General features: G+C 39.5%; 1 long non-coding RNA gene across 1 annotated transcript; it reads left to right on the forward strand.

Annotated features, from left to right (window-relative positions):
* The first annotated feature begins 2,663 nt into the window (after positions 1–2,663).
* On the forward strand, positions 2,664–4,057 carry LOC148971018 (uncharacterized). Its single transcript, XR_016146947.1, has 2 exons — positions 2,664–3,446; positions 3,961–4,057. It is a non-coding gene; the product is annotated as an uncharacterized LOC148971018 (long non-coding RNA).
* The last annotated feature ends 8,484 nt before the right edge of the window (positions 4,058–12,541 follow it).

A 12,541-nucleotide genomic window follows, 5' to 3' on the forward strand; every position in this document is an offset into this window, starting at 1 on the left:
TTTTTGGGCGAAAAATTAAGTATCCCCAATCTTCTCAAAACTCTAGATTGTGACAGAGGGCCATGAGACATGGACCTGAGTGCAAAAATGGAGGCTTTAGACCCTTCCAGAGCTGAGATATCAAAACTCTAAATTTCGACTAGAAAAAAAAACGACAGTGTTACCCCTTACGTTTTTTTTTGGGCGAAAAATTAAGTATCCCCAATCTTCTCAAAACTCTAGATTCTGACAGAGGGCCATGAGACTTAAACCTGAGTGCAAAAATGGAGGCTCTAGACCCTTCCTGAGGCGAGATATCGAAAATCTAAATTTCGACCAGAAAAAAAAACGACAGTGTTACTCCTTACGTTTTTTTTTTGGGGTGAAAAATTAAGTATCCCCAATCTTCTCAAAACTCTGGATTCTGATAGAGGGCCATGAGACATAGACCTGAGTGCAAAAATGGAGGCTCTAGACCCTTCCTGAGCTGAGATATCGAAAATCAAAATTTCGAACAGAAAAAAAAACGACAGTGTTACCCGTTACGTTTTTTTTTTTTGGGCGAAAAATTAAGTATCCCCAATCTTCTCAAAACTCTGGATTCTGATAGAGGGCCATGAGACTTAAACCTGAGTGCAAAAATGGAGGCTCTAGACCCTTCCTGAGGCGAGATATCGAAAATCTAAATTTCGACCAGAAAAAAAAACGACAGTGTTACCCCTTACGTTTTTTTTTTTTGGGTGAAAAATTAAGTATCCCCAATCTTCTCAAAACTCTGGATTCTGATAGAGGGCCATGAGACTTAAACCTGAGTGCAAAAATGGAGGCTCTAGACCCTTCCAGAGCTGAGATATCGAAACTCAAAATTTCGACCCGAAAAATAAACGACAGTGTTACCCCTTACGGTTTTTTTTTTGGGCGAAAAATTAAGTATCCCCAATCTTCTCAAAACTCTGGATTCTGATAGAGGGCCATGAGACTTAAACCTGAGTGCAAAAATGGAGGCTCTAGACCCTTCCAGAGCTGAGATATCAAAACTCTAAATTTCGACCAGAAAAAAAAACGACAGTGTTACCCCTCACGTTTTTTTTTTTGGGCGAAAAATTAAGTATCCCCAATCTTCTCAAAACTCTGGATTCTGATAGAGGGCCATGAGACATAGACCTGAGTGCAACAATGGAGGCTCTAGACCCTTCCAGAGCTGAGATATCGAAACTCAAAATTTCGACCCGAAAAAAAAACGACAGTGTTACCCCTTACGTTTTTTTTTTTTGGGCGAAAAATTAAGTATCCCCAATCTTCTCAAAACTCTGGATTCTGATAGAGGGCCACGAGACTTAGACCTGAGTGCAAAAATGGAGGCTCTAGACCCTTCCAGAGCTGAGATATCGAAATTCAAAATTTTGACCAGAAAAAAAAACGACAGTGTTACCCCTTACGTTTTTTTTTGGGCGAAAAATTAAGTATCCCCAATCTTCTCAAAACTCTGGATTCTGATAGAGGGCCACGAGACTTAGACCTGAGTGCAAAAATGGAGGCTCTAGACCCTTCCAGAGCTGAGATATCAAAACTCTAAATTTCGACTAGAAAAAAAAACGACAGTGTTACCCCTTACGTTTTTTTTTGGGCGAAAAATTAAGTATCCCCAATCTTCTCAAAACTCTAGATGCTGACAGAGGGCCATGAGACTTAAACCTGAGTGCAAAAATGGAGGCTCTAGACCCTTCCTGAGGCGAGATATCGAAAATCTAAATTTCGACCAGAAAAAAAAACGACAGTGTTACTCCTTACGTTTTTTTTTTGGGGTGAAAAATTAAGTATCCCCAATCTTCTCAAAACTCTGGATTCTGATAGAGGGCCATGAGACATAGACCTGAGTGCAAAAATGGAGGCTCTAGACCCTTCCTGAGCTGAGATATCGAAAATCAAAATTTCGAACAGAAAAAAAAACGACAGTGTTACCCGTTACGTTTTTTTTTTTTGGGCGAAAAATTAAGTATCCCCAATCTTCTCAAAACTCTGGATTCTGAGAGAGGGCCATGAGACTTAAACCTGAGTGCAAAAATGGAGGCTCTAGACCCTTCCTGAGGCGAGATATCGAAAATCTAAATTTCGACCAGAAAAAAAAACGACAGTGTTACCCCTTACGTTTTTTTTTTTTGGGTGAAAAATTAAGTATCCCCAATCTTCTCAAAACTCTGGATTCTGATAGAGGGCCATGAGACTTAAACCTGAGTGCAAAAATGGAGGCTCTAGACCCTTCCAGAGCTGAGATATCGAAACTCAAAATTTCGACCCGAAAAATAAACGACAGTGTTACCCCTTACGGTTTTTTTTTTGGGCGAAAAATTAAGTATCCCCAATCTTCTCAAAACTCTGGATTCTGATAGAGGGCCATGAGACTTAAACCTGAGTGCAAAAATGGAGGCTCTAGACCCTTCCAGAGCTGAGATATCAAAACTCTAAATTTCGACCAGAAAAAAAAACGACAGTGTTACCCCTCACGTTTTTTTTTTTGGGCGAAAAATTAAGTATCTCCAATCTTCTCAAAACTCTGGATTCTGACAGAGGGCCATGAGACTTAAACCTGAGTGCAAAAATGGAGGCTCTAGACCCTTCCTGAGCTGAGATATCGAAACTCAAAATTTCGACCCGAAAAAAAAACGACAGTGTTACCCCAGGGGCGGTTTCTTCATTGGGGCGATTGGGCGACGCACCTCCAAAATGTGAATCACATTCACAATCTCATTCAACCAGAGAGTTACGCTAGCCATCACTATATAGTCCAATCAGCGTCATGTCACGTTCTGTGGAGTACCGCCTCTTTTTGGGCGATTTCACTCTGGCTGAGAATCGCCCAGAGTGTTCCCATAGACTTGCATTCAAAGATGTTTTTTTTCGAACTGCAGGCACTGCAACGCATTCTCTATGGGTTCCGGGAGGGCTCGCACTAGCGTGCTTACATCATCATACGTATCCTTAACTTGTGCAGCGATTGGTGGGAACAAACATACACTATTAAAAATCTTTAATATTTGACAAATAATATTTTAAAACATTTTTGAATTCAAACAGCAACAATAAAAAAAATGAAACACTACTTTATTATCTTTATCAAATTGATTTTAAAAAAAAAGCGAGAGTGAGAGAGACTGTTGGGACATCTCGCGAGTTGTGGCTTAGACAGTTGAACTTGAACAACGTCATGGCGAACACAGTCCTTTAGAAGCCTACACAGCAAATTTCAGGAGTTGAAAAATCATGAGTTTTTATTTTTTTAACTCTGACTACACTTTGTGTTATTGGATACTCCCCGGCTGTGTTGTATTTTCAGTTCATTCATTGGTGTTCAGGAGTGTGTTTTGGTTTTAACACTAGCTACACCTGGAGTTATTTTTGAGAAGTGCGCCACGACACGACCCTGCCGCTGGATAAAGGAATAATGGACTTATGTGCCTCGTCGTGAGGTAGGTAAAAGAGAATATATTTAAAAATGTTCTATATTTTCTGACAAACACGTTTGGTCATCGCGTAGCTGTTACGTTATAGGCTAGTTATACTGTTTACTAACGTCAACGACTCTGACAAACTTGCTGTTGAACGTTTGTTTACTTATTGTTTCAAATTTTTAAATGGCTATTTGCGTGGAGTTTTTGTCGATGTAAACGAGTTAACATTAGCTAACCGTCTTTCCATTCACCATGTTTCTGAAAATGAGTGTTTTACCGTGAAATTGATGCATCAATGCATTACAGGAATAGCGTGGTTACACAATTGCAGTGTCTAACGTTACCCTGGAAAATAAGATATAGTTGTGCTGTGTAGGCCTGCAATGATTTGAATTGTAACAGCTATAACGTTAGGCTACGTATTAGTGGTGACCCACGATCACGATGTGCATGATTTTCAGCTAATATATTTTTGCATTCTCAATGAATGGTGCTAGATTATTCCTCATACTGTTGTTTTTGTGATCTTCAGATACGACTGTCCTGCAGACAAGCGGTTGAAGGTTACTCCTCCTCAAATCTGAACCAAATGGATTTGCTGAAATAAAGGCAGTAACGTAAATCAAGAATATGGTGTTCAGTGCAGTAATTTCCACACAAAACATTATATTGTGTTAAATAAATGTTAACTCTAAATATTTTTTTAAGTGTTACTTTTTAACACTGGTAATGAGTTCATATAATTATTTTTAGAGTTCCATTTACTCTCCGTAGGTTTAGTATTTTAACTCCATAAATTTTAACTCTGAAAAAGTGTTAAAAATTCAACTCCAAGAGCAGAGTTATTTTAACTCTGTGCTGGAGTCTATTTGATGGTCTCACATGTACACTCAGATTGAGTTGATTTTAACTAACGGAGTTTATTCCAAAAACCAGAATTTGCTGTGTATGGAGGAGTGATCCAGCTCTTAGATATAATCAAAAATATCTTAATTTGTGTGCCGAATCTCTTTAATGTGATGTAATAAGTGTAATAATAGTGAGTATAGAAACAAGAAGATTTATTGTTATTAAGTCACTTTATTTGTCATTAATATTAAAGTGAAGTTGACTTTACATGCTTAAGCTCTTAATTTATCCATTGCATGGGTGGGCCTTGTCCTTATCAATCATCCAAATATTTGCCCCCCCTGAGAGATTTTGCAGGAGCCGCCACTGTGTTACCCCTTACGTTTTTTTTTTGGGGCGAAAAATTAAGTATTCCCAATCTTCTCAAAACTCTGGATTCTGATAGAGGGCCATGAGACTTAAACCTGAGTGCAAAAATGGAGGCTCTAGACCCTTCCAGAGCTGAGATATCGAAACTCAAAATTTCGACCCGAAAAAAAAACGACAGTGTTACCCCTTACGTTTTTTTTTTGGGGCGAAAAATTAAGTATTCCCAATCTTCTCAAAACTCTGGATTCTGGTAGAGGGCCATGAGACATGGACCTGAGTGCAAAAATGGAGGCTTTAGACCCTTCCAGAGCTGAGATATCAAAACTCTAAATTTCGACAAGAAAAAAAAACGACAGTGGTACCCCTTACGGTTTTTTTTTGGGCGAAAAATTAAGTATCCCCAATCTTCTCAAAACTCTAGATTGTGACAGAGGGCCATGAGACTTAAACCTGAGTGCAAAAATGGAGGCTCTAGACCCTTCCTGAGGCGAGATATCGAAAATCTAAATTTCGACCAGAAAAAAAAACGACAGTGTTACCCCTTACGTTTTTTTTGGGGGGTGAAAAATTAAGTATCCCCAATCTTCTCAAAACTCTGGATTCTGATAGAGGGCCATGAGACATAGACCTGAGTGCAAAAATGGAGGCTTTAGACCCTTCCAGAGCTGAGATATCAAAACTCTAAATTTCGACAAGAAAAAAAAACGACAGTGGTACCCCTTACGTTTTTTTTTGGGGTGAAAAATTAAGTATTCCCAATCTTCTCAAAACTCTGGATTCTGATAGAGGGCCATGAGACTTAAACCTGAGTGCAAAAATGGAGGCTCTAGACCCTTCCTGAGCTGAGATATCGAAAATCAAAATTTCGAACAGAAAAAAAAACGACAGTGTTACCCCTTACGTTTTTTTTTTTTGGGCGAAAAATTAAGTATCCCCAATCTTCTCAAAACTCTGGATTCTGAGAGAGGGCCATGAGACTTAAACCTGAGTGCAAAAATTGAGGCTCTAGACCCTTCCTGAGCTGAGATATCGAAAATCATAATTTCGACCAGAAAAAAAAAAACGACAGTGTTACCCCTTACGTTTTTTTTTTTGGGTGAAAAATTAAGTATCCCCAATCTTTTTAAAACTCTGGATTCTGATAGAGGGCCATGAGACTTAGACCTGAGTGCAACAATGGAGGCTCTAGACCCTTCCAGAGCTGAGATATTGAAACTCAAAATTTCAACCAGAAAAAAAAACGACAGTGTTACCCCTTACGTTTTTTTTTTTTTGGGTGAAAAATTAAGTATTCCCAATCTTCTCAAAACTCTGGATTCTGATAGAGGGCCATGAGACTTAAACCTGAGTGCAAAAATGGAGGCTCTAGACCCTTCCTGAGCTGAGATATCGAAACTCAAAATTTCGACCCGAAAAAAAAACGACAGTGTTACCCCTTACGTTTTTTTTTGGGGGCGAAAAATTAAGTATTCCCAATCTTCTCAAAACTCTGGATTCTGATAGAGGGCCATGAGACTTAAACCTGAGTGCAAAAATGGAGGCTCTAGACCCTTCCAGAGCTGAGATATCGAAACTCAAAATTTCGACCCGAAAAAAAAACGACAGTGTTACCCCTTACGGTTTTTTTTTTGGGCGAAAAATTAAGTATCCCCAATCTTCTCAAAACTCTGGATTCTGATAGAGGGCCATGAGACATGGACCTGAGTGCAAAAATGGAGGCTTTAGACCCTTCCAGAGCTGAGATATCAAAACTCTAAATTTCGACAAGAAAAAAAAAAGACAGTGGTACCCCTTACGGTTTTTTTTTGGGCGAAAAATTAAGTATCCCCAATCTTCTCAAAACTCTAGATTGTGACAGAGGGCCATGAGACTTAAACCTGAGTGCAAAAATGGAGGCTCTAGACCCTTCCTGAGGCGAGATATCGAAAATCTAAATTTCGACCAGAAAAAAAAACGACAGTGTTACCCCTTACGTTTTTTTTGGGGGGTGAAAAATTAAGTATCCCCAATCTTCTCAAAACTCTGGATTCTGATAGAGGGCCATGAGACATAGACCTGAGTGCAAAAATGGAGGCTTTAGACCCTTCCAGAGCTGAGATATCGAAACTCTAAATTTCGACAAGAAAAAAAAACGACAGTGGTACCCCTTACGTTTTTTTTTGGGGTGAAAAATTAAGTATTCCCAATCTTCTCAAAACTCTGGATTCTGATAGAGGGCCATGAGACTTAAACCTGAGTGCAAAAATGGAGGCTCTAGACCCTTCCTAAGCTGAGATATCGAAAATCAAAATTTCGAACAGAAAAAAAAACGACAGTGTTACCCCTTACGTTTTTTTTTTTTGGGCGAAAAATTAAGTATCCCCAATCTTCTCAAAACTCTGGATTCTGAGAGAGGGCCATGAGACTTAAACCTGAGTGCAAAAATTGAGGCTCTAGACCCTTCCTGAGCTGAGATATCGAAAATCATAATTTCGACCAGAAAAAAAAAAAACGACAGTGTTACCCCTTACGTTTTTTTTTTTGGGTGAAAAATTAAGTATCCCCAATCTTTTTAAAACTCTGGATTCTGATAGAGGGCCATGAGACTTAGACCTGAGTGCAACAATGGAGGCTCTAGACCCTTCCAGAGCTGAGATATTGAAACTCAAAATTTCAACCAGAAAAAAAAACGACAGTGTTACCCCTTACGTTTTTTTTTTTTTGGGTGAAAAATTAAGTATTCCCAATCTTCTCAAAACTCTGGATTCTGATAGAGGGCCATGAGACTTAAACCTGAGTGCAAAAATGGAGGCTCTAGACCCTTCCTGAGCTGAGATATCGAAACTCAAAATTTCGACCCGAAAAAAAAACGACAGTGTTACCCCTTACGTTTTTTTTTTGGGGCGAAAAATTAAGTATTCCCAATCTTCTCAAAACTCTGGATTCTGATAGAGGGCCATGAGACTTAAACCTGAGTGCAAAAATGGAGGCTCTAGACCCTTCCAGAGCTGAGATATCGAAACTCAAAATTTCGACCCGAAAAAAAAACGACAGTGTTACCCCTTACGGTTTTTTTTTTGGGCGAAAAATTAAGTATCCCCAATCTTCTCAAAACTCTGGATTCTGATAGAGGGCCATGAGACATGGACCTGAGTGCAAAAATGGAGGCTTTAGACCCTTCCAGAGCTGAGATATCAAAACTCTAAATTTCGACAAGAAAAAAAAACGACAGTGGTACCCCTTACGTTTTTTTTTTTGGGCGAAAAATTAAGTATCCCCAATCTTCTCAAAACTCTAGATTGTGACAGAGGGCCATGAGACTTAAACCTGAGTGCAAAAATGGAGGCTCTAGACCCTTCCAGAGCTGAGATATCGAAAATCTAAATTTCGACCAGAAAAAAAACGACAGTGTTACCCCTCACGTTTTTTTTTTTTTGGGCGAAAAATTAAGTATCCCCAATCTTCTCAAAACTCTGGATTCTGACAGAGGGCCATGAGACTTAAACCTGAGTGCAAAAATGGAGGCTCTAGACCCTTCCTGAGGCGAGATATCGAAACTCTAAATTTCGACCCGAAAAAAAAACGACAGTGTCACCCCTTACGTTTTTTTTTTTTGGGCGAAAAATTAAGTATCCCCAATCTTCTCAAAACTCTGGATTCTGATAGAGGGCCATGAGACATAGACCTGAGTGCAAAAATGGAGGCTTTAGACCCTTCCTGAGCTGAGATATCGAAACTCAAAATTTCGACCCGAAAAAAAAACGACAGTGTTACCCCTTACGTTTTTTTTTTGGGGGCGAAAAATTAAGTATTCCCAATCTTCTCAAAACTCTGGATTCTGATAGAGGGCCATGAGACATAGACCTGAGTGCAAAAATGGAGGCTTTAGACCCTTCCAGAGCTGAGATATCAAAACTCAAAATTTCGACCCGAAAAAAAAACGACAGTGTTACCCCTTACGTTTTTTTTGGGGGGCGAAAAATTAAGTATCCCCAATCTTCTCAAAACTCTGGATTCTGATAGAGGGCCATGAGACATGGACCTGAGTGCAAAAATGGAGGCTTTAGACCCTTCCAGAGCTGAGATATCAAAACTCTAAATTTCGACAAGAAAAAAAAACGACAGTGGTACCCCTTACGTTTTTTTTTGGGCGAAAAATTAAGTATCCCCAATCTTCTCAAAACTCTAGATTGTGACAGAGGGCCATGAGACTTAAACCTGAGTGCAAAAATGGAGGCTCTAGACCCTTCCTGAGGCGAGATATCGAAAATCTAAATTTCGACCAGAAAAAAAACGACAGTGTTACCCCTTACGTTTTTTTTGGGGGGGTGAAAAATTAAGTATCCCCAATCTTCTCAAAACTCTGGATTCTGATAGAGGGCCATGAGACATAGACCTGAGTGCAAAAATGGAGGCTTTAGACCCTTCCAGAGCTGAGATATTGAAACTCAAAATTTCGACCAGAAAAAAAAACGACAGTGTTACCCCTTACGTTTTTTTTTTGGGTGAAAAATTAAGTATTCCCAATCTTCTCAAAACTCTGGATTCTGATAGAGGGCCATGAGACTTAAACCTGAGTGCAAAAATGGAGGCTCTAGACCCTTCCTGAGCTGAGATATCGAAAATCAAAATTTCGAACAGAAAAAAAAACGACAGTGTTACCCCTTACGTTTTTTTTTTTTTTGGGCGAAAAATTAAGTATCCCCAATCTTCTCAAAACTCTGGATTCTGAGAGAGGGCCATGAGACTTAAACCTGAGTGCAAAAATGGAGGCTCTAGACCCTTCCTGAGGCGAGATATCGAAAATCTAAATTTCGGCCAGAAAAAAAAACGACAGTGTTACCCCTTACGTTTTTTTTTTGGGGCGAAAAATTAAGTATCCCCAATCTTCTCAAAACTCTGGATTCTGATAGAGGGCCATGAGACTAAAACCTGAGTGCAAAAATGGAGGCTCTAGACCCTTCCAGAACTGAGATATCGAAACTCAAAATTTCGACCCGAAAAAAAAAACGACAGTGTTACCCCTTACGTTTTTTTTTTGGGCGAAAAATTAAGTATCCCCAATCTTCTCAAAACTCTGGATTCTGATAGAGGGCCATGAGACTTAAACCTGAGTGCAAAAATGGAGGCTCTAGACCCTTCCAGAGCTGAGATATCAAAACTCTAAATTTCGACCAGAAAAAAAAACGACAGTGTTACCCCTCACGTTTTTTTTTTGGGCGAAAAATTAAGTATCCCCAATCTTCTCAAAACTCTGGATTCTGACAGAGGGCCATGAGACTTAAACCTGAGTGCAAAAATGGAGGCTCTAGACCCTTCCTGAGGCGAGATATCGAAACTCAAAATTTCGACCCGAAAAAAAAAACGACAGTGTTACCCCTTACGTTTTTTTTTTTGGGCGAAAAATTAAGTATCCCCAATCTTCTCAAAACTCTGGATTCTGATAGAGGGCCATGAGACATAGACCTGAGTGCAAAAATGGAGGCTTTAGACCCTTCCTGAGCTGAGATATCGAAACTCAAAATTTCGACCCGAAAAAAAAACGACAGTGTTACCCCTTACGTTTTTTTTTTGGGCGAAAAATTAAGTATTCCCAATCTTCTCAAAACTCTGGATTCTGATAGAGGGCCATGAGACTTAAACCTGAGTGCAAAAATGGAGGCTCTAGACCCTTCCTGAGCTGAGATATCGAAACTCAAAATTTCGACCCGAAAAAAAAACGACAGTGTTACCCCTTACATTTTTTTTTTTGGGCGAAAAATTAAGTATCCCCAATCTTCTCAAAACTCTGGATTCTGATAGAGGGCCATGAGACATAGACCTGAGTGCAAAAATGGAGGCTTTAGACCCTTCCAGAGCTGAGATATCAAAACTCAAAATTTCGACCCGAAAAAAAAAACGACAGTGTTACCCCTTACGTTTTTTTTGGGGGGCGAAAAATTAAGTATCCCCAATCTTCTCAAAACTCTGGATTCTGATAGAGGGCCATGAGACATGGACCTGAGTGCAAAAATGGAGGCTTTAGACCCTTCCAGAGCTGAGATATCAAAACTCTAAATTTCGACTAGAAAAAAAAACGACAGTGTTACCCCTTACGTTTTTTTTTGGGCGAAAAATTAAGTATCCCCAATCTTCTCAAAACTCTAGATTCTGACAGAGGGCCATGAGACTTAAACCTGAGTGCAAAAATGGAGGCTCTAGACCCTTCCTGAGGCGAGATATCGAAAATCTAAATTTCGACCAGAAAAAAAAACGACAGTGTTACTCCTTACGTTTTTTTTTTGGGGTGAAAAATTAAGTATCCCCAATCTTCTCAAAACTCTGGATTCTGATAGAGGGCCATGAGACATAGACCTGAGTGCAAAAATGGAGGCTCTAGACCCTTCCTGAGCTGAGATATCGAAAATCAAAATTTCGAACAGAAAAAAAAACGACAGTGTTACCCGTTACGTTTTTTTTTTTTGGGCGAAAAATTAAGTATCCCCAATCTTCTCAAAACTCTGGATTCTGAGAGAGGGCCATGAGACTTAAACCTGAGTGCAAAAATGGAGGCTCTAGACCCTTCCTGAGGCGAGATATCGAAAATCTAAATTTCGACCAGAAAAAAAAACGACAGTGTTACCCCTTACGTTTTTTTTTTTGGGGTGAAAAATTAAGTATCCCCAATCTTCTCAAAACTCTGGATTCTGATAGAGGGCCATGAGACTTAAACCTGAGTGCAAAAATGGAGGCTCTAGACCCTTCCAGAGCTGAGATATCGAAACTCAAAATTTCGACCCGAAAAATAAACGACAGTGTTACCCCTTACGGTTTTTTTTTTGGGCGAAAAATTAAGTATCCCCAATCTTCTCAAAACTCTGGATTCTGATAGAGGGCCATGAGACTTAAACCTGAGTGCAAAAATGGAGGCTCTAGACCCTTCCTGAGCTGAGATATCGAAACTCAAAATTTCGACCCGAAAAAAAAACGACAGTGTTACCCCTTACGTTTTTTTTTTGGGGCGAAAAATTAAGTATTCCCAATCTTCTCAAAACTCTGGATTCTGATAGAGGGCCATGAGACTTAAACCTGAGTGCAAAAATGGAGGCTCTAGACCCTTCCAGAGCTGAGATATCGAAACTCAAAATTTCGACCCGAAAAAAAAACGACAGTGTTACCCCTTACGGTTTTTTTTGGGGGCGAAAAATTAAGTATCCCCAATCTTCTCAAAACTCTGGATTCTGATAGAGGGCCATGAGACATGGACCTGAGTGCAAAAATGGAGGCTTTAGACCCTTCCAGAGCTGAGATATCAAAACTCTAAATTTCGACAAGAAAAAAAAACGACAGTGGTACCCCTTACGTTTTTTTTTTGGGCGAAAAATTAAGTATCCCCAATCTTCTCAAAACTCTAGATTGTGACAGAGGGCCATGAGACTTAAACCTGAGTGCAAAAATGGAGGCTCTAGACCCTTCCTGAGGCGAGATATCGAAAATCTAAATTTCGACCAGAAAAAAAAACGACAGTGTTACCCCTTACGTTTTTTTTGGGGGGTGAAAAATTAAGTATCCCCAATCTTCTCAAAACTCTGGATTCTGATAGAGGGCCATGAGACATAGACCTGAGTGCAAAAATGGAGGCTTTAGACCCTTCCAGAGCTGAGATATTGAAACTCAAAATTTCGACCAGAAAAAAAAACGACAGTGTTACCCCTTACGTTTTTTTTTTAGTGAAAAATTAAGTATTCCCAATCTTCTCAAAACTCTGGATTCTGATAGAGGGCCATGAGACTTAAACCTGAGTGCAAAAATTGAGGCTCTAGACCCTTCCTGAGCTGAGATATCGAAAATCATAATTTCGACCAGAAAAAAAAAAAACGACAGTGTTACCCCTTACGTTTTTTTTTTTTGGGTGAAAAATTAAGTATCCCCAATCT

This window comes from Pimephales promelas, chromosome 17 (genome assembly GCF_988280905.1).
Source record: "Pimephales promelas chromosome 17, fPimPro1.hap1.1, whole genome shotgun sequence".
Taxonomy (NCBI): domain Eukaryota; kingdom Metazoa; phylum Chordata; class Actinopteri; order Cypriniformes; family Leuciscidae; genus Pimephales; species Pimephales promelas.